The sequence below is a fragment of the Danio rerio genome, chromosome 16 (genome assembly GCF_052040795.2).
Source record: "Danio rerio strain M-AB ecotype USA chromosome 16, GRCz13ab, whole genome shotgun sequence".
Taxonomy (NCBI): Eukaryota; Metazoa; Chordata; class Actinopteri; order Cypriniformes; family Danionidae; genus Danio; species Danio rerio.
The window spans coordinates 52,092,980-52,116,509 of NC_141036.1; the positions used below are offsets into that span (position 1 = coordinate 52,092,980).

General features: G+C 32.8%; 2 protein-coding genes across 5 annotated transcripts in view; both read left to right on the forward strand.

Moving 5' to 3' along the window:
* Window positions 1-23,530, forward strand: part of LOC147840416 (uncharacterized) — a 976,031-nt gene that overhangs the window by 383,115 nt on the left and 569,386 nt on the right. The gene's annotated exons all lie outside the window — the stretch shown is intronic.
* Window positions 1-23,530, forward strand: part of bola1 (bolA family member 1) — a 77,537-nt gene that overhangs the window by 43,100 nt on the left and 10,907 nt on the right. For 3 of the 4 annotated variants that reach the window (XR_015510389.2, XR_015510392.1, XR_015510391.1), the window contains exon 6: window positions 15,463-15,521. The gene's annotated coding sequence lies outside the window, so the exon portion shown is untranslated. Of the gene's footprint in view, window positions 1-8,383; window positions 8,548-15,462; window positions 15,522-23,530 lie in introns of all 4 variants that reach the window. The other variant, XR_015510390.1, reaches the window with a different exon arrangement.

The window sequence follows — 23,530 nt, forward strand, 5'->3', positions numbered from 1 at the left end:
TGTAGGCTGGGCCACAGTGGGGGTTGATGGGGAGGACAGGGACCTTTGGAGATTTTTTTATCTCTTGTTTTTCTTTCTTTCTTAGCAGCTCATCCAGAACCTGCCGTTTCAGAAACTCCCCGAGATGGTTCATTCTCGGGAGATTCCACTCCCTTGTGTTGAGGGGGAAAAAAAATGCTCGGTGAATGAATGCATAGTTCGCATTTAAGCCCTCCTTCAATGCACGGCTTAGAGATTTACTCATCCCGGTGTTAAATGCTGTTAGGGGTCAAAAATCTGGTGGATTGCAGAGCAGCGTCATAATGACATCTCTTACAAACCGCTGAAAATCAGATCGTGCTAATGAACATAAATAAATATGCACTTAAACTATTCAATGGGGTTTTGGGAGCCACGGGTCCCTTGTTGACAATGTAGGTGTTCTGGAGGGTTTGTGTAATTATGCTATTAAATATAGCTGCAGGTTTGAATGGAGCTTAGAGAAGCATGTTGTACATTTTAGCTGGAATAGTTGTAGTTTTGGAAGATAAAATCATACAAAGATTATCTATGGCTTAAGAATAGGAAAATATCTAATAATGAATATGTTCATTATTGCTGCACTGTAAAAAAAAAAAGGTTCAACGGTAAAAAAACTGTAAAAATGCTACAGTAAAAATCTGTAACATGGTTAACAGTATGTTTCCTTAATATACAGCGAATAACCGTAAATTGACTATGCCAGAATTCCCTGCATGGCACATCACTACTTATGCTTTTTGTTGACACTACTATGGATCTTTTTAGTTGTTTCTCCATCAGTTATGTACATTAGAGATTTGTGTTACATCTAATGTTGATAAACAATGTTTATTGACTTTAATTTTATGCTTGTTACCATACTTGTGTTTAGTAGCTGTGTGAATGACACTGAGCTCCTTACACTGACACTTTTCTGCTTGTGGGAAAAGTTGTTTGTGATGAGCACTGGTTTATTAACTTTCTCATCACCACATGCATATGGCTGTGTTAACGTGTACATCTGTGTAGCAAAAGATGTGTAGATATTAGTTATTCAAAATACAGACATATTACCTCTATAAGTTAATGAAATACAGTAGTTTACTGTAAAAATTAGAAATTGCTTTTACAGTTTGTACTGTATTTTTAACGGTGAAATTCTGGCAACCACAGCTGCCGTTTTTTCCCGTGAATTTTACAGATTTAATTTTTACAGTGTGTAGTATGTATTAGTATTACATGTTATGTTGTAGTATTACATTGTAGATGTAATGTAGGTATGTAAATGTAGTATTTTTAAAATTACTACACTGTAAAAAAGCAGGGTTTCACACAATTCCTTCATGTTGTCCCAACACAAACTGATTAAGTTAACATAATCATTTTTACAAATTTAAGTGGATTCAGCATAAAACAATAAACTTGTGTTGTTTTATTTTAAGTACATAGTTTGAACAGGAAGCAAAATGTTTTTTGAGTGCTAGTGCACACACATTTAGCCAAGATATTCTGCCAGATATTATGTTTAGGTTGTGGAGGAAAATATGACTTTTTATTATTATTATTTAATTAGGACATTTAAAATTGCTTATTATTTCACTGCGTATTTATGCATTGCAGTCTTTAAGATTTACTTTCAGAGCCTTGTGATTTTTCTGGGGCAGAAAATGCAGACCGAATTTTAGAAAATACACTTTAAACAAATGCTGCATGGTTTCCAATCTTTGGTTCATTTGTTTTATTATTATTTTTTTAAGGGGAGTTTATTTTTTTTAAGTTTAAATGACACTTTTTAACCCAACAGTTATTTATGTTAAGAATTATATTAACAATTATAATAACAAATTTATATGTATATGTATATGTATATGTATATATATATATATATATATATATATATATATATATATATATATATATATATATATATATATATGTATATATATATATATATATGTGTATATATATATATATATATATATATATATATATATATATATATATATATATATATATATATATATGTATATATATATATATATATATATATATATATATATTTTTTTTTTTTTTTTTTTTTTTTTGACCCAACACTGAGTGAAAACAACTCAGCATTTTCCTAAAAACAAACCTTATGACAGAATTAGGCAAATTTTGCAATGAAATAAAAAAGTAGCACAATACATCTAATAAAATCATAATGTGAAAAAAAACAACAACCACGCTTTATTTTGATGGCCCGTTTGTTGAATTTATGCTACATTGCTACATTGATAATAAGTAGACTGCTAGGTTAGGGTTAGGGTTCGTGTAAGTTGACGTACTTGCAACGTTTCTTATAGTCAGTTAAATGTCTGTTTAGCAGCAGTATCAACAGATAAGCAGACAGGTAAGGTAATGAAGGTAATGAGTTCATTAAATAGCTCATTACTTCAACTTAAATGGATTAAGTTTACAGTACTCTTATAGATTAGTTTTTGAAGTTAAATAGTTTGTTGCAATTGGGTTCCTCAAATGGTTTGAGTTACCTTAACTTACTGGGTTTTACAGTGTGGTTTAAAGTGATATATTGTCTGGGTTGGTGTTGTATATTATAGTTTAAATTCTTTTAATAAGCTGCCAGTACATTTTCTGTTATTTTACAGACTTATTTCTCTATCTAATATTTTTTAAACGTTATATTATTTCAGATCACTCAAATGTCAATAAAAGTCACTTTGTTAAACTGTAGAGTTGAATTTTCAACATCTAAAGTCAACAGACGGCAGAGATCAGCATCCCATAATGCAATTCACAACTGTAAAAAAACAAAAAACACTCGTGAACCACAAAATAAACAACTATAAATAAACAGATTTTAACAGTGTAGTATAATTAAAGCTACATTTCTTTTGGCATAGCTTTACGAGTCTCTATGTACAGTCAGAATTTTCTGCCAAAACTCCTTATAATGACCACCATGTTATAGGAAATTTGTTCAGCACAAGAATCCCATCCAAACCGTTCTCTAAAGATTAAACAGCCTTTTGGTTTTACTTCAAGATGCAAATTTAAGTTGCGTTGACAGGCATGAAAGACAAATTAAGGCTGGACAGAACTATTCATCTAATCCTGCCAAATGATGTGTGACACTAACAATCCATTATCCTTTACAGCTCCTCGTTAGATTCGGAGGGAAAAGGCCTCCATTGTGCCAGATGTGTTTACCCTTATCACTCTTATAGATTATAAGAACTTGTGAAACACTTTTTTGCACAAAGGGGGTCAAGTTAAAGCGGATGTGCCAGAATATCATGGCTTTTAAGAGGGGTTATGAATCAAAGCTTTGTGGAGCTGAGAGATATTCTGGTGGAAACCAAAAAAAAAAAAAAGGAAAGAAAGAAAAAAAAAGGCTCAGCTTAACATCACTCATTTAGTGAAAAGAAAAAAGTCCCCCCCCCCCCAAAAAAAAAATCTATTTTATAATGTCTACAGTTATGTTTTTATTACAACTATTTTCTTTTTTTTTTTTTTAAACATGCCCAGTTAATTGAAACTTTTAACATACTGTGTTATTGAAACCAGTGTAATTAGTTACTGTACTGATAAAGTAAAGGATTACTGTTAATTTTTGGGTAAATTAATGAGTTACATGGACTTGCTTTAAATACTGTATTAACGAGTGCTGTACAAATGAATTCAGAGTGACAGAGTAATTTTATTGTTACTTTGTTATACAAATGTTTTGCAAAAAGTTCTATTTATCATCTAAAGACGGTCACATTTAAGGTTCGAAATTAGTTCATTGTAATATATGGCATAATTTCAGAAGAGTAACTGTATATATATTTTCATTCTTTATTTTTCGATGACAATATGCTTATGAAACTATGAGGTGACTTGGAAATAAATGTCAGTATGTGGTATGTATGAAATATGATGTCATTACTTTCAAAAATGTAGACCTTTGATTTAGTGTTTAACCTACAGTAAATATATATATACTCTGTGAAACATCATTTGGAAAATATTTTAAAAAAGAAGAAAAATATTAGCAGGGGGCTAATAATTCTGACTTTAACTATATATATATATATATATATATATATATATATATATATATATATATATATATATATATATATATATATATATATATATATATATATATATATATGTGTGTGTGTGTGTGTGTGTGTGTGTGTGTGTGTGTGTGTGTGTGTGTAATCTGTCTGGTTCTAAAATCGGATTTGCTGTTATCTGTGAGATATTAAAGTAATATCAGCATAATAATAAAAATAAAAATAATAATAATTTAATGAGTTTCATTTATTTAATGTCTTTGCACTGAAGCTTATAAGACTTTTAATCAATATTGGCTTAAGTAATTAAATGACTTATCGAGTAATTAAATGTAATTATAGAATTAATTTAAATATGATTTTAATGATTTAATTAACATTTACTAAATTTTTCTGGGTCGAGCCCTAGCAAAACAAAACAAAACAAAACAAAACAAAACAAAACAAAACAAAACAAAACAAAACAAAACAAAACAAAACAAAACAAAACAAATTATAAAATATTAAAACAAATTAAACAAAACAAATTATAAAATATTAAAACAAATTAAAACAAAACAAATTAAAACTAAACTGAACTAAACTAAACTAATTAAAAAAAAAACTAAAAAAATACACCCAACATAGATTGATATCAAAAACAAATTAGTTACTATTGCTGCAACAATTTAAAAGAAGAATGTTTTTTAAAAATAGTTTTTTTATTATATTTAAATTGTATTTTAATTGATCAAGAAGTGCATTATACTCAAATAACAAAGACAAGTATCCTTAAAAATAGTTTATTTTATTTATTTTAATATAATTTACATTTTATTTTATTAAACAGAACATTATACTCTAATAATAAAGAAGAATTAAAAAATAGTTTTTCATTTAATTAACTATTGAATTAATTAATTTAATTTTATTTTATTTCAATTTTATTGAGAAGTACATTGTTTTCTAAAATAGTAAGGAATATACATAAAAATAGTTTATTCAATTTTATTAAAAATTATTTTGTTGAGAGTACATTATAAACACTAAAATAATAGTAAAATAATAGTGTGTATTCTTAAAAATAGTTTATTTTATTTTAATTATATTTTATGTCAGTTTAATTTCATTGTGAAGTATACTGTACTCTAAAAAAATAAAGAAGAATATATTTAAAAATAGTTTATTTTAATTTAATTTAACTTGAATGGGCCGGTGTGAGATCTGATGGTATGATAACCTTGGATAAAAATATCACAGTTTCACAGTATCTCTGCTCTAAAATATATTCATTTTAAATAGCTGGGTAAAAACAACAAAATTTTCCCCAAATTAAACACAATATATTTTATTTTAAGAAACATTTAGAATATTTGGGAACAGTAAACATGTCTGGCTAAACAATTCAAATAAATCATTGACTTCTGCTGTGTTCATTAGTTTCAAAAACAGATTTCTTACCATCTTGAAAAGGTCTTTGGAGATCCGTCTTTTAGATATAAATTAAGCCACCGCACTGTGCAGATCAATAGTATTTCAGAGTTTAGGTTCAGTTCAGTTTAGCTCAGTTCAGTGGGGTTTAATATTCACTGCTGAGACTCCAAACACTGAAGAGCAAATCCATCGATGCAATATATCTATCGATGGGTTCACCAAGCTTTTTCTTTTATCCTGACTATAAGAAGAGGAGGATTTGCATTTGCTTCGATTCCCAGATTTACTTAACCTCCCTAACTAGTCCCATTCGGATGAAGCTTTTTGGTTTAACTTCTTGGGTCACACTCGCTTATCCTCCAGCCTGCCTCATAAACCTATTTGGCCAATTAGTGACTGCATTGAATGGCGCTCATTCATTTAGTAGCTCAATAAAAGCCCAGTTTAGCTTGATCAGGATTTGCCTCTACAGGGAGCAGAAGCTGAGGTCATCAAAAGCCCATTTAAACCTTCAGCATTCTCATCCCGCAAAATAAAGACGGCCCCGACCTACGATGCTGCCATGTTTCTTGTTAATGGCAACCTTTGTGCAGTCGGTTGATGAATTACCCAAAGACAAATTGAGGATCAAGTGGATGGTTAATGAATACTCGCTTCCAAACTTTTGGTGCTTGGTTTAGTTTGCCGACACACACTGAACATGTTGAAATGTTGAGTCAAGCCAGCGCTTTCTACAGTTGTAGAGCGGCTTGATGTTGGATTGTGATGCTAATGTTTAGAATAGCATCTTGTGTTATTGTCATGTTAGAATAAGAGGGTGATAATGTAGCTTATGTGAGCAACCAAACAGTTGAGGTCCCGTAATTAAAGGACTCATTGAGCAATTAAATTACTTCTCAGACAAAGTAAGGCAATGCTTTAGAGTAATGGTGCATTAGTTAATCTATTTACTGACATAATATGAAAACTCTTCTATAGTTCAACATTAACTAATGCATTATTAAAATCCAAAGTTGGGCTTGTTAAAATTAGTAAAAGCACAGAGTTACCATGAACTAATGCTATTTTACTTATTTAAATAACATTAACTAACGTTACATCAAGATTAATAAATACAGTAATGCAATTAATGTATTACTAATTGTTTGTTCATGTTAGTAAATACATAATGAATATTTATTTAAAAGTGTTACCCAAAGTAATTATAAAAGTAATTTTGATATGTTTTAATGATGAAATAATTAATGACTTTTCTGAAGTATACCTGACACTAATTAAAGCCATTGATATATTAGTTCTTATTGCTGCTAAAATTAAAAGATTAAAATACATTATCCTTATATAATAATGAAGAATATTCTTTAAAATAGTTATTTTTATTTAAATTCAAATGTTTACTTTATTTTATTGAGAAGTACATAATACTCTAAAATAAATATTTTATTAATTTTTTTTTGTTTTGCTTTGTTTTAGTTTATTTTTTAAACTTTTATTTTATTTTATTTTATTTTATTTTATTTTATTTTATTTTATTTTATTTTATTTTATTTTATTTTATTTTATTTTATTTTATTTTATTTTATTTTATTTTATTTTATTTTATTTTATTTTATTGAGAGGTTGATGCCCAAACCTTTTTTTATGAAGGGCCAAAAACCAAACTTGATTGAGTCTAGTGGGCTGAAGGTAAATATAGTTACCATTGGTAAATTCCTAATTTATTTAATAATATAAAAAAAATACTAGAAAACATTGCTTTATATTTTATATATAAAGTATATATTACATTTTATTATGAACTTATTACAGTAAAAACAAAACAATCTCATTGATAACAAATGACACTAGTTTTTGCCTTGATTTGCTTCTGTATAGTCTTCTATCCGTCAAGTAACAGCATTTACATTTTTAAAGATCACATAAGCTTTTTTTGTAGCTCAGCAATAAAACTAACAAAAAAGGTTACGTCAAATTAGTAATGACGATCTCTGTGTCAAAGGTATTCACCCCAACTCTCTCCATCATTCTCACTTTCCTCTCAGATGGGATAGTGGGCCAAATCAAAGGTTACAGCGGGCCAACTTTGGCCAGTGTACCCTACCTTGGGCATCTCTGACCTAAAATGATTAATAATATCAATAGTGGAACTTAGGATTAAGTGGATGGTCAGCAACGCTGGTTAATGAATACTCACTTTGGTGCTTGCTTACTTTGCCGACACACTGAAAATATTGAATTGTTGAGTCAAGCCAGCACTTTTTCACAATTGCAGAGCAGCTTGATGTTAGATTGTGATGCTAATCTTTAGCATTATGCATTATTGTCACATTAGCATTAGGGCTGGGTGATAATGTAGTTTATGTGAATTAAAGCGGTTTTTGGTACAAACTTAAAACAATTTGGTTGTTAAGTGTGACGAAGCCAGAAAGTGATACATTTTTTTTATAAATTGTTAAAATATAGATGTCTGTGATGCAGCAAGTCCAGAGACTGTCATGTACACAGCCATTTATTTAAAATTCACTTTTTAATGTGAGATGTGAATTAAAAGTGGTCTTGAATGAATATTTTCTCAATTCAAACAACTTGGACCTGGAAACAGTATTCCATACGTCACAACTTAACAAGTGGATACAAACATAACAACAAAATAAAACAAAACAATCTGAATAATGTGTTAATAACAATGAAATGGCAAAAGGAGAAAGTTCTGAACTACTGAAAGTATAATTTAAATTAAAGGCTGTTTTTGCTGATGGCAGCTTAAGGATGTCTCTCATATGGAGAATGAAGTCACATGCATTGCTCATGTGTGATTTTTTTCTTCAACAGAGTGTAAAAATCTTGACAGTTCTGTTGGTCTCGCCTAATAAATCTGACCTTTATTTTCTATTCTTCATTGTATTCAGATCAGGTGATTGGCTGGGCCATTCCACAGCTTGATTTTTTTTCTCTGAAAGCATTTAAGAGTTTACTTGGCTGTGTTTTGGATCATTGTCTTGCTTGAATGTCCACTCTGGTTTTATCTTCATCATCCTGCTATAGATATTCCAGCCTGATCTCACGAGAAAACGTAAGTATTTTACGCTTTGCCAGTTTAGTGGCTAATTCGTACGAATTCGTACGAGTTCAGTCGTACGAAATTGTACAATTTTAAAAAGGAGACGTGGCACCTAACCCCACCCCTAAACCCTACCGTCATTGGGGGATGAGCAAGTTGTACTAAATTCTACGAATTAAATCGTACGAATTAGCCACTAAATCAAAAAGTTACGAATTGCCATGAGATTGTGAATATTCATTTACGCTGAGAAAGGGCAGAGGGTTGCTGAAGAACTACTGAGAGATTTCAGCTGCTGTCTGGGCTTTCACTGCCTTTCTTCTCCCTTTCTTCATCTGTTCAGTACCTTTTTCCTCCGTCATTTGGTTTTATCGCACAAAACTTCACTTGTAAACTATTTAGATCTGTTTTCTTTGCATATATGGATTTTTTCGCTTGTTACCAACATCCAGGAAAAAATTTTTCAACAGCACCTTTAGAAATATGTTTTCTGAGAAATATGGTGACCAATTCAGTACTTATTTCTCTCTATATATAAATAGTGTACATTTTTACATTTATACAGTTACTGTATCAGTTATCAGACTACTTTCTCTCATTTCTTCTAACAGAAAAATCTGAATTCGTTAAATGAAAAAAGTCAACCCTGACTTCTGGTTTATATATTATTATTCAGACTTTTCTTCCCCGAATATTGAGAAGAAATCCATATTTACGTCTTGCAGTTGCCAGATTAAAATTGGAAGAAAAAAGTCACGACTTTAAAGCCAAATTAGTTGTACACATTCATTCGGCCGCATTTTCATCAGCCAAATCTTTGCAGTACAGCAGTGTGTATTAATATGTGTTGACCCCATGTAAGTGTAGTGTGAGTCAGGCTGTGAGAGGAGGAGAGCTGATCACTTTCTCCTGTAAGATCAGAGCTCCGGTGGCCGGTCCGTCCCTCTGGAGCCCACAGCTCCTCCTCCACCCATTCTCTCACCCAGAGGGAGGCTGGTTCAGGCTGCTAGGCCATTGACGGGCTGAATGATGGCTTCATAAGGCAGCCTGTCGCGGGTGGGACGCTCGTGAAGGAATGCCATCCCACTCAGCCTTTAGGCAGGAGACAGATGCGCAGGCTTTTCACCCTCGCAGCTCTTTCCCATGATTCCCCAGGGAGAGTGTTAGGATGGCTTCTGATGCTTCTATTGTTGGGCCGAGTGTTTGTTTTTGCGCGCGTATGGCGTGTGGAGCCATGTGTCCTTTTCAGTCGCACACTGGAACTATACGCTAGGAAATGCTGCATGCACTCAAATAAATTACATTTGCTGAAAACTACTTATTATAATATTTATTATAACTACTTATTATAATATTTAACTACTTAAAATGATAGCTACTTGTTTTAAACTGAATGCTACTGGGTAGCTGAAACAACCCAATTCTTAAGTTTTTTGGGGGAGGAAAACTTAATTGTTTTATGTTCAATCTAGCCTCATCTCACGAGAAAGCGTAAGTATTTTACGTTTTGCCAGTTTAATGGCTAATATGTACGAATTCGTACGAGTTCAGTCGTGCGAAATTGTACGATTTTAAAAAGGAGGCGTGGCACCTAACCCCACCAATAAACCAAACCGACATTGGGGGATGAGCAAATCGTACTAAATTGTACGAATTAGATCGTATGAATTCATACGAATTAACCATTAAATCAAAAAGTTACGAATTGCCATGAGATTGTGTTGATTCAATCCACGTAAATTTGTAAGACCTAATAAGTTAACTAAATTCCTTCACGCTGTGCCTTTATTACAGGCTCAGTCCAAATTCAAAATAAATAAATAAAAACATATTCTATAACATAAAAACAGAACAATTTATAAAATACAGCAATACCAATGTCAATGTTCATTCATTCATTTATTCATTTTTTTTTCAGCTTAGTCCCTATATTAATCTGGGGTCGCCACCGCAGAATGAACCGCCAACTTATCCAGCATATGTTCTATGCAGCAAATGCCCTTTCAGCTGCAACCCTTCTCTGGGAAACATCCATACAGACTCATTCACACTCATACACTACGGACAATTTAGCTTACCCAATTCACCTATACCACGTCTTGTGGGGGAAACCAGAGGAAACCCACATGAACGCGGGGAGAACATGCAAACATGCACACAGAAACACTGAGGCTCAAACCAGCGACCTTCTTGCTGTGAGGCGATAGCACTACCAACTGCTGGTAGTCATAAGGTACTCCCAGGTACAGACGTCCAGTCGACACGCTTGAATACACGCTAAGATCTCATGGCCGTGACGCAATTTCAAAAATTTGTTTCTGGATGTACGAATTTGCTCGAAATAACATAAAAACAAGCAATTTTCACTATTTAGTGAAATATATGTGTCCTAATAGTGTTTTTAGCAGTGTGGGACACATTTACGGCTGTAAACAGCTCAAAAATGTGTTTTGGGGTTTCGTGACCCTTTAAAAACTCTGGACCAGCCATTTAAGGCGTTTATATTGATGTATCAAAAGCACAGTAGTCTGGTATCGGGGTTAGGGATCTTGAATAACACATTCTCTGGTTTATTTATTCGTGAAATATTTTTCTTTACATCATTTTTAACCTGCAAATTACATAAGAAATGAGACTGTGGGTTTCTACTCAAGTACTTGATACTTTGATCATTTTGAAGCCAGCTTTGGAAAGATGTGAGTGGGGGAAAATGGCCTCTGTGATCAGGAATGACCATAATGACTAGTTTTGCGGGATCCTGCTCTTTCTGCCCTCTGGGTTTTTTTGGGGGGCGACAACACACACTGGTTTCCCTCTGGTCCTCCATTCAGGCCCACAGCTCTCTAAACAGAGGCGTAGAAATCGGCTACATTTAATCAGACACGGTGTGGAGGATCAGCAGAGCTTTTCCTTCATTGATTTGCCACAGTTAAGGATCCACCACACTTGGTTACCGGCACTGAAAGAATTCCTCAAATGACACAATAAATGAAACCACATGCTGTCTTTACAGATTTTCTACTTTTATTAATCCAAACAGCATAATTAAAGCAACTATGGGGTGTATTAGATTGCTTTTTCACTGCCAAGGAGACTTTAATAGAGTCCTCAGTTCTGTATTCTCCTTTCAATAGCAGAATAAATTAAATAAATATTTAATAATGAGCAAATAAATGGATGCAAACTTCTCAATAGCAGCTCGTTGGACAGCAGATCAGATCATTTGAGTTTTGTGAGAAGCACATTTGAATAGTTTTAGACGTTATTAAGACACCGTGAAAATTAATGAATAACTAAACTAGATTGTTTTGAAAAATTAAGGTTACATTATATACAGAAGAGTGTTACAAGTACAGTACGTACAGTAAGCCAAAGATAAATTTGCTCTAGTTGAATTTAAAGGGATAAACAAAAATACTATTCTCAAATTTGTTTCTCCTCTACATTTTTTTTTAATTGTTTGTTTTATTTTGAGCATCAGCTTTAAGATGTTTCTCATAAACAACATTATAGGATAAAGTATGGGGAAATAAATGAATAGTCAATAAACAGATACAATCAAGACAATTGTTGCTAGAATTGCTATAAAATAAACATGGATAGCAGATCATTTAAGTTTTGTAAGAAGCACATTTTAATAGTTCTATACATTTTTAAGACACGGTGGAAAAAAAATTTGCATGCATTTAACTTGCTGAAGACAAAACTGAAGGGAAAATGCCCCAAGAACGGCACACTGTGGCGCGACGCAATTGTTGTTTGCTAGTTTCAGCTCGGTGCAAGAGTCATTTTGACGTTTTGCGCCATGCTGTTTAAATAGCAAATGCATTTGCGCTTATATGTGCGCCCATAGGCGTTCTGGTCTATAAAAGGAGGTGTATTGAGGCGCATTGCTGGCGCGTTGCTATTTTGAGGAACTTAAACAGACGGTTCAATAGATCAGATCAAAGCTGGTCTATTGTCCAGCGCAGAGTGAGCTAGTTGTGCGCCGCTGTTAAATTGCTTCATACACACAGGATACAGCAATATGTAAATATATTTACATATGAAAAAGAATTAAAGGATTAAAATATTACAAAAAATATTATTTTCTAGCCTACATAAATCTAAAAACCATACTTTCATGCCTTCTTCATCTCGGGGGGCTTTTTCAGTTTATTCATAACAATTTGCTTTTGTATATTGTTATTATTATTAGCAGTATTATTTATGATATACAAACAAGCTTAGATTGTCATGTTTTAGACCATATGGGGCAGTATATGTATTTGGACACACTTCGTTGTTATTGTTCATTTATTCGTTTGCTGGAACTTTGAACTGAATTTAGAAATAGTTTTGAAACAAATGTTTGCGCTTAACAAACAAAATTAATTATGTAGGCTATCGGATGTCTGTGCATACAGCACATTTCCCTATCCGCGAGAGTGAAAGCGAAAGTAAACAATGAGGAGGCTCATCTCTCATTCTCGCGCTGCAGATGCTCTGTTTAACTGTTTTCTCTCGAGTGAAAGTGTTCAGTTTTTCCACTTACAAAGTCCGGAAAGTAAATAGCAAATGCGTTATGGCGCGACGCAACTGACAATTAAAGGGAATGAGAGATGAGACTCTGATTGGTTTATTCTCAAAACACACCTATAACTCATAAAGAAAATAAGCTCAATCCTTTTAGACCATGTGCCACGGCACAAAGTGGATTTTTCCATCCTTAAAATAGCAAAAGTAGACTCTAACACACCCTTAATGTGTGTGCTTTCTGCGCTTTGCACTTTGCGCCTGGATCGTCAAAATAGAGCCCAATGTCTATATGTTCCAGACTTCAGGCTGTAATTGACTGCCAAGAATTTGCAATCAAGTATAAAAAAGTGAAAGTTTGAATTATGATTATTATTCTGTCCAATTACTTTTGGACCCTTAACAAGTGGGAGGGACATATGCAAACTGTTGTAATTCCTACAGCGTTCACCTGATTTGGATATAAATACCCTCAAATTAAAGCTGTCTGCAGTTAAAGCACCTCATGTTTGTTTCATTTTAAATCCATTGTGTTAGTGTATAGAGCCAAAAATCTTAGAATGTCCTAATATTTATGGACCTAACTCTATAATTCTAATATGTATCAGACAAAATTGATCAATTCAATTTCAATTAAATGAATTTTGTAGCAGCTATGAGCAAAAAAAAACACTTCTTTACACTAAACCTGATATCAAACCATCTATAAATGGTATTATCTTTAAGATCTGGAGCATTCTCAAGTTGTTTTGGAATTCTCAAGTGTTTTTTGAAATTCTACGAGAAGTTTCTGAGATGAAGTTGATACTTTAAAACAGCCAGCCTCCAGAATGTCTGACTTAATAGAATTCTCAGTTGTAACATTAAAGTATCAGCTTTTCCTGTCTGACTTGACTAAAGTGACCTTTAAGCTAAACCTAAAATCAAACAATCACCAAACAGTCCCTTGCAGAACTCTCACGTGCTTTTGGAAATCTACACTGTAAAAAAAATCTGAAATTTAATGGTTTATTTCCGGCACCCCCCAAAAAACGTAGAATAACGGCTACAAAAAATGATTATAAAATAACAGAGGTTGAATTACAGAAATTTAACAGAAATCTAAATTTATGTAAATTTCTGTAATTTATTGTCCGTTATTTCACAGTAAATTTATGTTATTTAGCGGTCATTATTTTACATTTTTTTCCCCGTAATAAACTGTAAAATTACTGATTTTTTTTTTTACAGTGAGAATTAAAATCCCAGACAAAGTGACTGAGCTCAGATACTGTAGCACTGCATTTAAAACGTTGAAGATCTCAGTTATATATTTTAATGTTTTGCATTGAAATCAATTGACCAGACCTTTGTTTTACATTAACTATTTTTGGTAACACTTTACAATAAGATTTTAATAGTTAATGCATTCGCTAACATGAACAAATAATGAACAATACATTTATTACAGTATTTGTCCATAATTGTTAGTGAAAATTCAGTTGTTCATTGTTAATGTTAACTCACGGTGCATTAACTAACGTTAACAAACATGAATTTGAATGTTAATAATGTATTAGTAAATGTTGATCTATGATTAATAAATGCTGTCCAAGTACTGTTTATTATTAGTTCATGTTAGCAAATAGCTAATGAGACCTTATTGTAAAGTGTGACATTAAATTTTAATCTATTTATTATTACACAATTTAACTTAACTCAAAGCACATTTGCTAAGTCAAAGATGCTATTAATCTTAAACGTTTTGTTTTAAGCCTCAGCTTTACCGTGTTTCTTTCTAAAAAACATTTGAATTAATAATGAATAAATAAATTGGTAAATGTGACCCTGAATAAAGCAAGTGATAAGTGTAGATTTATTCATAAAAGCTGTATAAATAAGCTGTCCATTGATGTATTGTTTGTATAGGACAATATTTGGCAGAGATACAGCTATTTAATAATCGGAGGGCTCAAAAATCTAAATAAACACTGCAGAAAATTGTCTTTACTGTTTATATGAAGTTATTAGCCATGCATATGAATCAAAAATTGAGCTTTTATATATTTATAGTGAGAAATGTGCAAAATGTCTTCATGGAACATGCTCTTTACTTAATATTCCAATGATTATTTTTACCCTCAAAAAATTTAACCAGATCATTTGGACCAATACAATGGATTTTTGGGTATTGCCACAAATAAACCCATGCAACACAAGATGAAGTTGTTGTCCAGGGACAAAAATTATGAGTCAATATATGAATACAAGTTGTTGCTACAATTGCTGAAAAATCATTTGAGTTTTGTAAGAAGCACATTTTAGTAGTTTTATTCACATTTTATTAGTACACTTTGACATTTAAAAAGGTTTTCTTCTCAATCAAAAGCATAGACATGATGCTATTTTCTATTGTGCGTTCATTTTTTTCAGATTTTACTCCTGAAATGAACGGAAGAATGAATATTAGCAGCCTGATCTCACAAGGAAAGGTAACTATATAACGTTTTATTAGTGGCTAACTCGTAATCATACCAGCTCAGTCGTACGAACATGTATGATTTTAAAAAGGAGGTGTGGCACCCAAGCCCACCCCTAAACCCAGCCGTCATTGGGCAATAAGCAAATTGTCCTTAAATGCATGAATTCGATCATACGAATTAGCCACAAAATCAAAAATGTACGAACTGCCATGAGATTGTGTTGATATTAGAAGTAAATATGAACATGGAGCAAAGAGAAAGTTGGTTTTAAAGGTTCAGTTCACCCAAAACTGGCATTTCTGTTATCATTTATTCAACTCTTCTTGTTCCAAGTATATGATTTTTTTTATTTATTTATTTTTTTTTGTTAAACACAAAAACACACACATATATGAAATAAAACATTTTCTAAACCAGTAGCCACTGACTTTCATGCTATTTGTGTTTCCTACTATGGGAACATTCATTTAAATATCTTTGTGTTTTATGTCAAAACTGAAAATCCTGTCATCATTTACTCACCTCTCACTTGTCACAAACCTGTTTAAGTTTCTTTCTGTTTAACAAAAAAGAAGGTATTTAAAAAAAATTTTGTAATCGGCAACCATCGACTTATAATATTTGTTTCACTGTATTGAAGTCGATGGTTACCGGTTTCTAACATTCTTCACATTATCTTCTTTTATCTTCAACCCAACAATAACACTCATAAAGGTTTAGACCACTTGATGGAGAGTAAATAGTGAGTAAATATTCATTTTTTTGAGTGAACTATCCACTATAATAAGGCTAATAGCCCTCAATAAAATGCAAAACTGATAACACACCTTTTAAACTAATTACTTACATATCAGATTATTCATTTCAAAAATTCTTCTTTTATTAAAACAGAATCAGAACTCCAATTAAAGGGGTAGATCACCCCAATCTGAAAATCCTGTCATCATTTACTCACCCTGCACTTGTCACAAACCTGTTTGAGTTTTCCTTTTGAACAACAACAAAAAAAAAAAGAGATTTTGAAAAATGCTGGCAACCAGTAACCATCAACTTATGTTTGTTTTTCCTACTACTGCATTGAAGTCAATGGTTACCGGTTTCTAACATTCTTAAATATCTTGGTTTAGAACCACTTGATGGAGCATAAATAGTGAGTAAAATTTCATTTTTTGAGTGAACTATCCACTATAATAAAACTATCGTCAGCCCTCAACAAACACAAAACTAATAACACACCTTTTAAACTAATTACTTCTGTTGTTTTAACAGACTTCAGCACGTAACGTTAGGGTCAGTGATTATCTGGAATTTCTTTCTTTGTTGGGTTACATCAGAATATTTGTTTAAACAAATTTTCCTTTTATCAAAACAGAAAATCACAACTCTATTTAAAGGGGTAGTTCACCCCAAACTGAAAATCCCCTCATCATTTACTCACACTGCACTTGTCACAAACCTGTTTGAGTTTCTTTCTTCTGAACGAAAAATATATTTTCTAATATGTTGGCAACTGGTAACCATTGAGTTATAATATTTGTTTTTCCTACTTCTGTATTGAAGTCATTGATTATCAGTTATAACATTCTTCAAAATATCTTCTTTTATCTTCAACCCTAAAATAACACAAATAAAAGATTATAACCACTTGATGGAGAGTAAATTTTCATTGTTTGAGTGAACTATTCACTATAATAGTATTATTGTCAGCCCTTGACAAAATGTGAAACTAAAAACACATCTTTTATATTAATTGTTTTAACAGACTTCGGCACGTAACGTTAGGGTCAGTGATTACTGGGAATATTTTGTTGTTGGGTTACATATCAGAATATTTGTTTAAAAAAAATCTAATTTTATCAAAACAGAATCAAATCTCCAATTAAAGGGGTCGATCATCCAAAAACTGATAATCCAGTTATCATTTACTCACGCTTGACACAAACCTGTTAGAGGTTCCTTCTTCTGAACAAAAAAGAAGATATTTTAAAAAATGTTTGCAACAGGTAACCATCGACTTATAATATGTGTTTTACTGTATTGAAGTCAATAGTTTCCGGTTTCTAACATTCTTCAAAATGTTTTCTTTTATCTTCATCCCAAAAATTACACTTAAACAGGTTTAGAATCACCTAATGGAGCGTAAATAGTGAGTAAAATTTTATTTTGTGAGTGAACTATCTGCTATAATAAGTCTATCACCAGCCCTCAATGCAACAAAACTAAAAACACCTTTTAAACTAATTACTTTTGTGGTTTTCACAGACTTCAGCATGTAATGTTAGGGTCAATGATTATTGGGATTTTTTGTTGTTGTTTTGGTTGGGTTCCATATCAGAATATTTATTTTAAAAATTCTCCTTTTATTAAAACTCAATTTAAAGGGGTAGTTCACCCCAAATTGAAAATCCCCTCACATCTTACGCACAAACCTGTTTGAGTTTCTTTCTTCTGAACGAAAAAGATATTTTCTAATATGTTGGCAACTGGTAACCATCGAGTTATAATATTTGTTTTTCCTACTTCTGTATTGAAGTCATTGATTATCAGTTATAACATTCTTCAAAATATCTTCTTTTATCTTCAACCCCAAAATAACACGAATAAAAGATTATAACCACTTGATGGAGAGTAAATTTTCATTGTTTGAGTGAACTACTCACTATAATAGTATTATTGTCAGCCCTTGACAAAATGTGAAACTAAAAACACATCTTTTATATTAATTGTTTTAACAGACTTCGGCACGTAACGTTAGGGTCAGTGATTACTGGGAATATTTTGTTGTTGGGTTACATATCAGAATATTTGTTTTAAAAAAATCTAATTTTATCAAAACAGAAGCAAAACTCCAATTAAAGGGGTCGATCATCCAAAAACTGATAATCCAGTTATCATTTACTCACGCTTGACACAAACCTGTTAGAGGTTCCTTCTTCTAAAGAAAAAAGAAGATATTTTAAAAAATGTTTGCAACAGGTAACCATCGACTTATAATATGTGTTTTACTGTATTGAAGTCAATAGTTTCCGGTTTCTAACATTCTTCAAAATGTTTTCTTTTATCTTCATCCCAAAAATTACACTTAAACAGGTTTAGAATCACCTGATGGAGCGTAAATAGTGAGTAAAATTTTATTTTTTATTTTATCTGCTATAATAAGTCTATCATCAGCCCTCAATGCAACAAAACTAAAAACGCACCTTTTAAACTAATTACTTCTGTTGTCTTAAAAGACTTCAGCATGTAACGTTAGGGTCAATGATTATTGGGATTTTTTGTTGTTGTTTTGGTTGGGTTCCATATCAGAATATTTATTTTAAAAATTCTCCTTTTATTAAAACTCAATTTAAAGGGGTAGTCCACCCCAAATTGAAAATCCCCTCACATCTTACTTACAAACCTGTTTGAGTTTCTTTCTTCTAAACAAAAAAGAAGATGTTTTTAAAAATGTTGACAACCGTTAACCATCGACTTATAATATTTGTATTATCCACCATAGTAATGATATTGTCAGCCCTCAACGAAACACAAAACTAAAAACGCACCTTTTAAACTAATTACTTCTGTTGTTTTAACAGACTTCAGCATGTAACGTTAGGGTCACTGATTATTGGGAAATCATGCGTTTAGAAGCCAAAACAGAAGAAAAAGGTTATTGTCCAGAGTTAAATATATGCATCTTTGAGTTGAGTGAAACCTCATAAAGCCTCAGAGCGAAAGAGCCAGATTTTGGAGATGTTTCGAATAAAAGTAGCTCAGAAAAAGCTCACACACACGCTGGCACCTATTGCTCTAGGGCTGTTCCTTACCCTCCCCCGGCCCTGAAACTCGATCTGTCGGCATGCAGCTCCGAATTCTTCATTCACCCTGACATTTGACCTCTGGCCTTTTTGGCAGCGCACAGAAGAGAAGATGAAGTGTCCAAGGCTCTTTTTCTCCAACACAAAAAATCTCCTGTTCTTGCAAGCCTCCCACACACTCACACATACACACACACACACACACACACACACATAGAGAAGCACTTTCAGGATGACTTCTACCGATGTCTACCCCTTGTTCCTGTGATCCACGGAGCACAATTACGTATACTATCTGGCTAATAGTCTGTGACATCAAGGGAGAGCTTTAAAAAAAAAAGAAGTGTGATTCCTGTTTCGACTGCCCACAGACTGGTGCAACTTAAAAGCTTCACACAATGCTTTCTGGAGCGTCTGACCATTATGAGTGGCATATTACGGAGCTCCTCTGTCATTTTGCTCTTTGATTGCTCCATTACAATGTAATCAGTGTTTGAGCCTAAGTGAAAAGGCTTCTTGTACTTCATCTGAGTAATTCTTGCCTGGCGAGTGTGTGTGTGTGTGTGTGTGCGCAGCTTTAGCTCCATTCATGTGCACGACAACAAACTGACTGTTGAGTGAGTGTCGTGCCACTTGATATACTGCCTCACTTTGTCAAGCGCTTATCTCGCTTTGTTACTTTTTCCTTTTTACTTGAAATTTGCCCGGTCGATACCTAACTGGCAAACACGGAGGGGAAAACAGGACAATGTCAAATGGGATTTCTTTAGTAGTTGTTTGTAATGGTGTTGAGATTGGAGATGGAGACATTTGGTTTTCTGCTCGCAATTTGAGTGGATTAAAGGGGTAGTTCACACAAAAATGACAATTTACTCACTATTTAGTCACCTTCATGTGGTTCCAAACCTTCATTCTTTATTTAGTTGAACATTAAAGACAATAACTTAAAGAAAGCTGCAAATCTGTAACCATTGACTTCCATAGAAAGAAAAACAAAGCCTATGGAGGTAGAGGTCTTCAAAATACTTAATCAGTTTTGTTCAACAATTAAAGAAACTAACAGAGGTTTGATACAAGAAACGGGTGAAGAAATGGTGAAAGAATTTGCAGTTTTAAAACTCAAATTCTATTTTGATAAAAAGAGAATTTGTTTAAATAAAAATTCTGATATGTAACCCCAAAAAAAAAATAATCCTGATAATCACTGACCCTGAAGTTACATGCCAAAGTCAAAACAACAGAATGAATTAGTTTAAAAGGTGTGTTGTTTGTTTTGCATTGCATTGAGGGATGGCTATATCATTATCATAGTGGATAGTTCACTCAAAAAATGTATATTTATTCACTATTTACTCTCCATCAGGTGATTGCAGGTCTTTATAGTGTTAATTTTGGATGAAGATAAAAGTAGATATTTTTTAGAATGTCAGAAACTGGTAACCATTGACTTCAATGTAGTAAAACAAATATTATAAGTTGATGGTTACCGGTTGCAAACATTTTTCGAAATTTCTTTTTTGTTCAGAAGAAAGAAACTCAAACAGGTTTGTGACAAGCATGATTGAAAGATGAGGGGATTTTCAGTTTGGGGGGAACTACCCCTTTAAATGAAGTTCTGATTCTATTTTAATAAAAAAAGAAATAGTTTAAACAAATATTCTGATATGTAATATATATATATATATATATATATATATATATATATATATATATATATATATATATATATATATATATATATATATATATATATATTCCCGATAATCAGTGACCCTAATGTTACGTGCTAAAGTCTGTTAAAACAACAGAAGTAATTAGTTTAAAAGGTGTGTTTTTAGTTTTGTGTTTCATTAAGGGCTGACAATATCGTTATTTTAGTGGATAGTTCACTCAAAAAAATTAATATTTACTCAGTATTACCTCTCCATCAGGTGGCTGCAAATGTTGATGAGTGTTTTTTTTTTGGGTTGAAGATAAAAGTAGATGTTTTGAAAAATGCTAGAAACTGGTAACCAATGACTTCAATATAGTAAATAAATATTATAGGTCGATGGTTACCGGTTGCAAATATTTTCTTTTTTGTTCAACAGAAGAAAGAAACTCAAACAGGTTTGTGACAAGTGCAGGGGATTTTCAGTTTGGTGTGTGATCTACCCCTTTAAATGGAGTTCTTATTCTGTTTTAATAAAAGGGTCATTTTTCTCATATGTAACCCAACAGCATTTTTTTTCTTCCCAATAATCAGTGACCCTAACGTTACGTGCCAAAGTCTGTTAAAAAAGCAGAAGTAATTAGTTTGAAAGATGTATTTAGTTTTGTGTTTCATTGAGGGATGGCAATAGTATTATTATAGTAGATAGTTCACTCACAAAAATAATATTTTACTCACTATTTATGCTCCATTAATTGTTTCCAAACCTGTATGAGTGTCGTTTTTGAGTTAAAGATAAAAGAAAACATTTTAAAGAATGTTAGAAACCGGTAAGCACTTACTTCAATGCAGTAGCAGGAAAAAGTATTATAAGTCGATTGTTGCTTACATTTTTCAAAATATCTTCTTTTTTGTTCAACAGAAGAAAGTAACTCAAACAGGTTTTTGACAAGTGAACAGTAAGAAATGATGAGGGAATTTTCAGTTTTGGGTGAACTACCCCTTTAAATGGAGTTAAGATAAAAGGAGAATTTGTTTAAACAAATATTCTGATATGTAACACAACAAAAGCAAACAATTTCTAGATTAATTATCTGTCTTTCATTCAGTAAATGTGGCAACTCTTTTAGAGGGTTAATTTTTACCCTTCCACTTTAGAACATCAAACGGAGGCAAACAAAATCAATCTTGTTACTCGGCCTGGTTTTTGTTTGTTAGAAAGCTTAGTCTTAGCCTTTTTCTTAAAGAGTAAACACTTTCAGTCTTCTTCACTAGTCTCTGTATTGTGACCTCTGTAAATGATCATCATCCAGCATGTGCTCTGCGTCTCAAGGGTGACAGAAAGACAGTTCACAAGTTGAACCGTTTCACAAGAAAGTGTTTATGAACTAAATATTCATATATAAATATTCACAGTATATTTGATGTAAGTCAGTAATAAGGTTAACCTATCATATTACTTTTGTATGATATTTCACTTTAATTGATGCTTATTTTTGTGCTATATTTTTTTAAGTCACCAGTGAAAGTGTCTGCTAAATTACTAGAGGACGACATTGACATCCGGGTGCTCCGGTTTCCCCTACAGTCCAAAGACATGCGCTGAATTGCTGAATTGAATAAACTAAATTGGCCGTAGTGTATGTATTAATGTTTCCCAGTGCTGGGTTGCGGCTAGAAGCGCATCCACTGTGTAAAACATATGCTGCATATGTTGGTGGTTCATTACGCTGTGGCAACCCTTGATGAATAAAAGGACTAAGCCGAAAAGAAAATGAATGAATGAAATTGGCCTTAGTGTGTGAATGAGTGTGTATGGGTGTTTTCCAGTTCTGGGTTGCAGCCGGAAGGGCATCCACTGTGTAAAACCTATGCTGGATAAGTTGGTGGTTCATTCAGCTGTGGTGACACCTGCTGAATAAGCCGAAGGAAAATGAATGAGTGAAATTGGCCTTAGTGCATAAGTGTGTGTGAATGAGTGTTTATGGGTGTTTTCCACAACTGGGTTGCCTCTGGAAGGGCATCAGCTGTGTAAAACATATGCTGGATAAGTTGGTGGTACATTCTGCTGTGGTGACCCCTGATGAATAAAGGGACTAAGCCAAAGGAAAATTAATTAATTAAATAGGCCTTAGTAAATGAGTGTGTATGGGGGTTTTCCAGTTCTGGGTTGCAGCTGGAAGGGCACCCGCTGTGTAAAACATATGCTGGATAAGTTGGTGGTTCATTCCGCTGTGGCGACCCCTGATGAATAAAGGGACCAAGCCGAAGGAAGTAAATGAATAAAATTTGTCTTAGTGTATGAGTGTTTGTGTGTGTGTGAATGAGTGTGTATTGGTGTTTTCCAGTGCTGTGTTGCAGCTGGAAGGGCATACGCTACGTTAAACATAAGGCGAAATAGTTGGTGGTTCATTCTGCTGTGGCAACTTATGATGAATAAAGGGACTAAGCCGAAGAAAATAAATGAATAAAATTTGCCTTAGTGTATAAGTGTGTGTGAATGAGTGTGTATGGGTATTTTCCAGTTCTGGGTTGCAGCTGGAAGGGCACCCGCTGTGTAAAACATA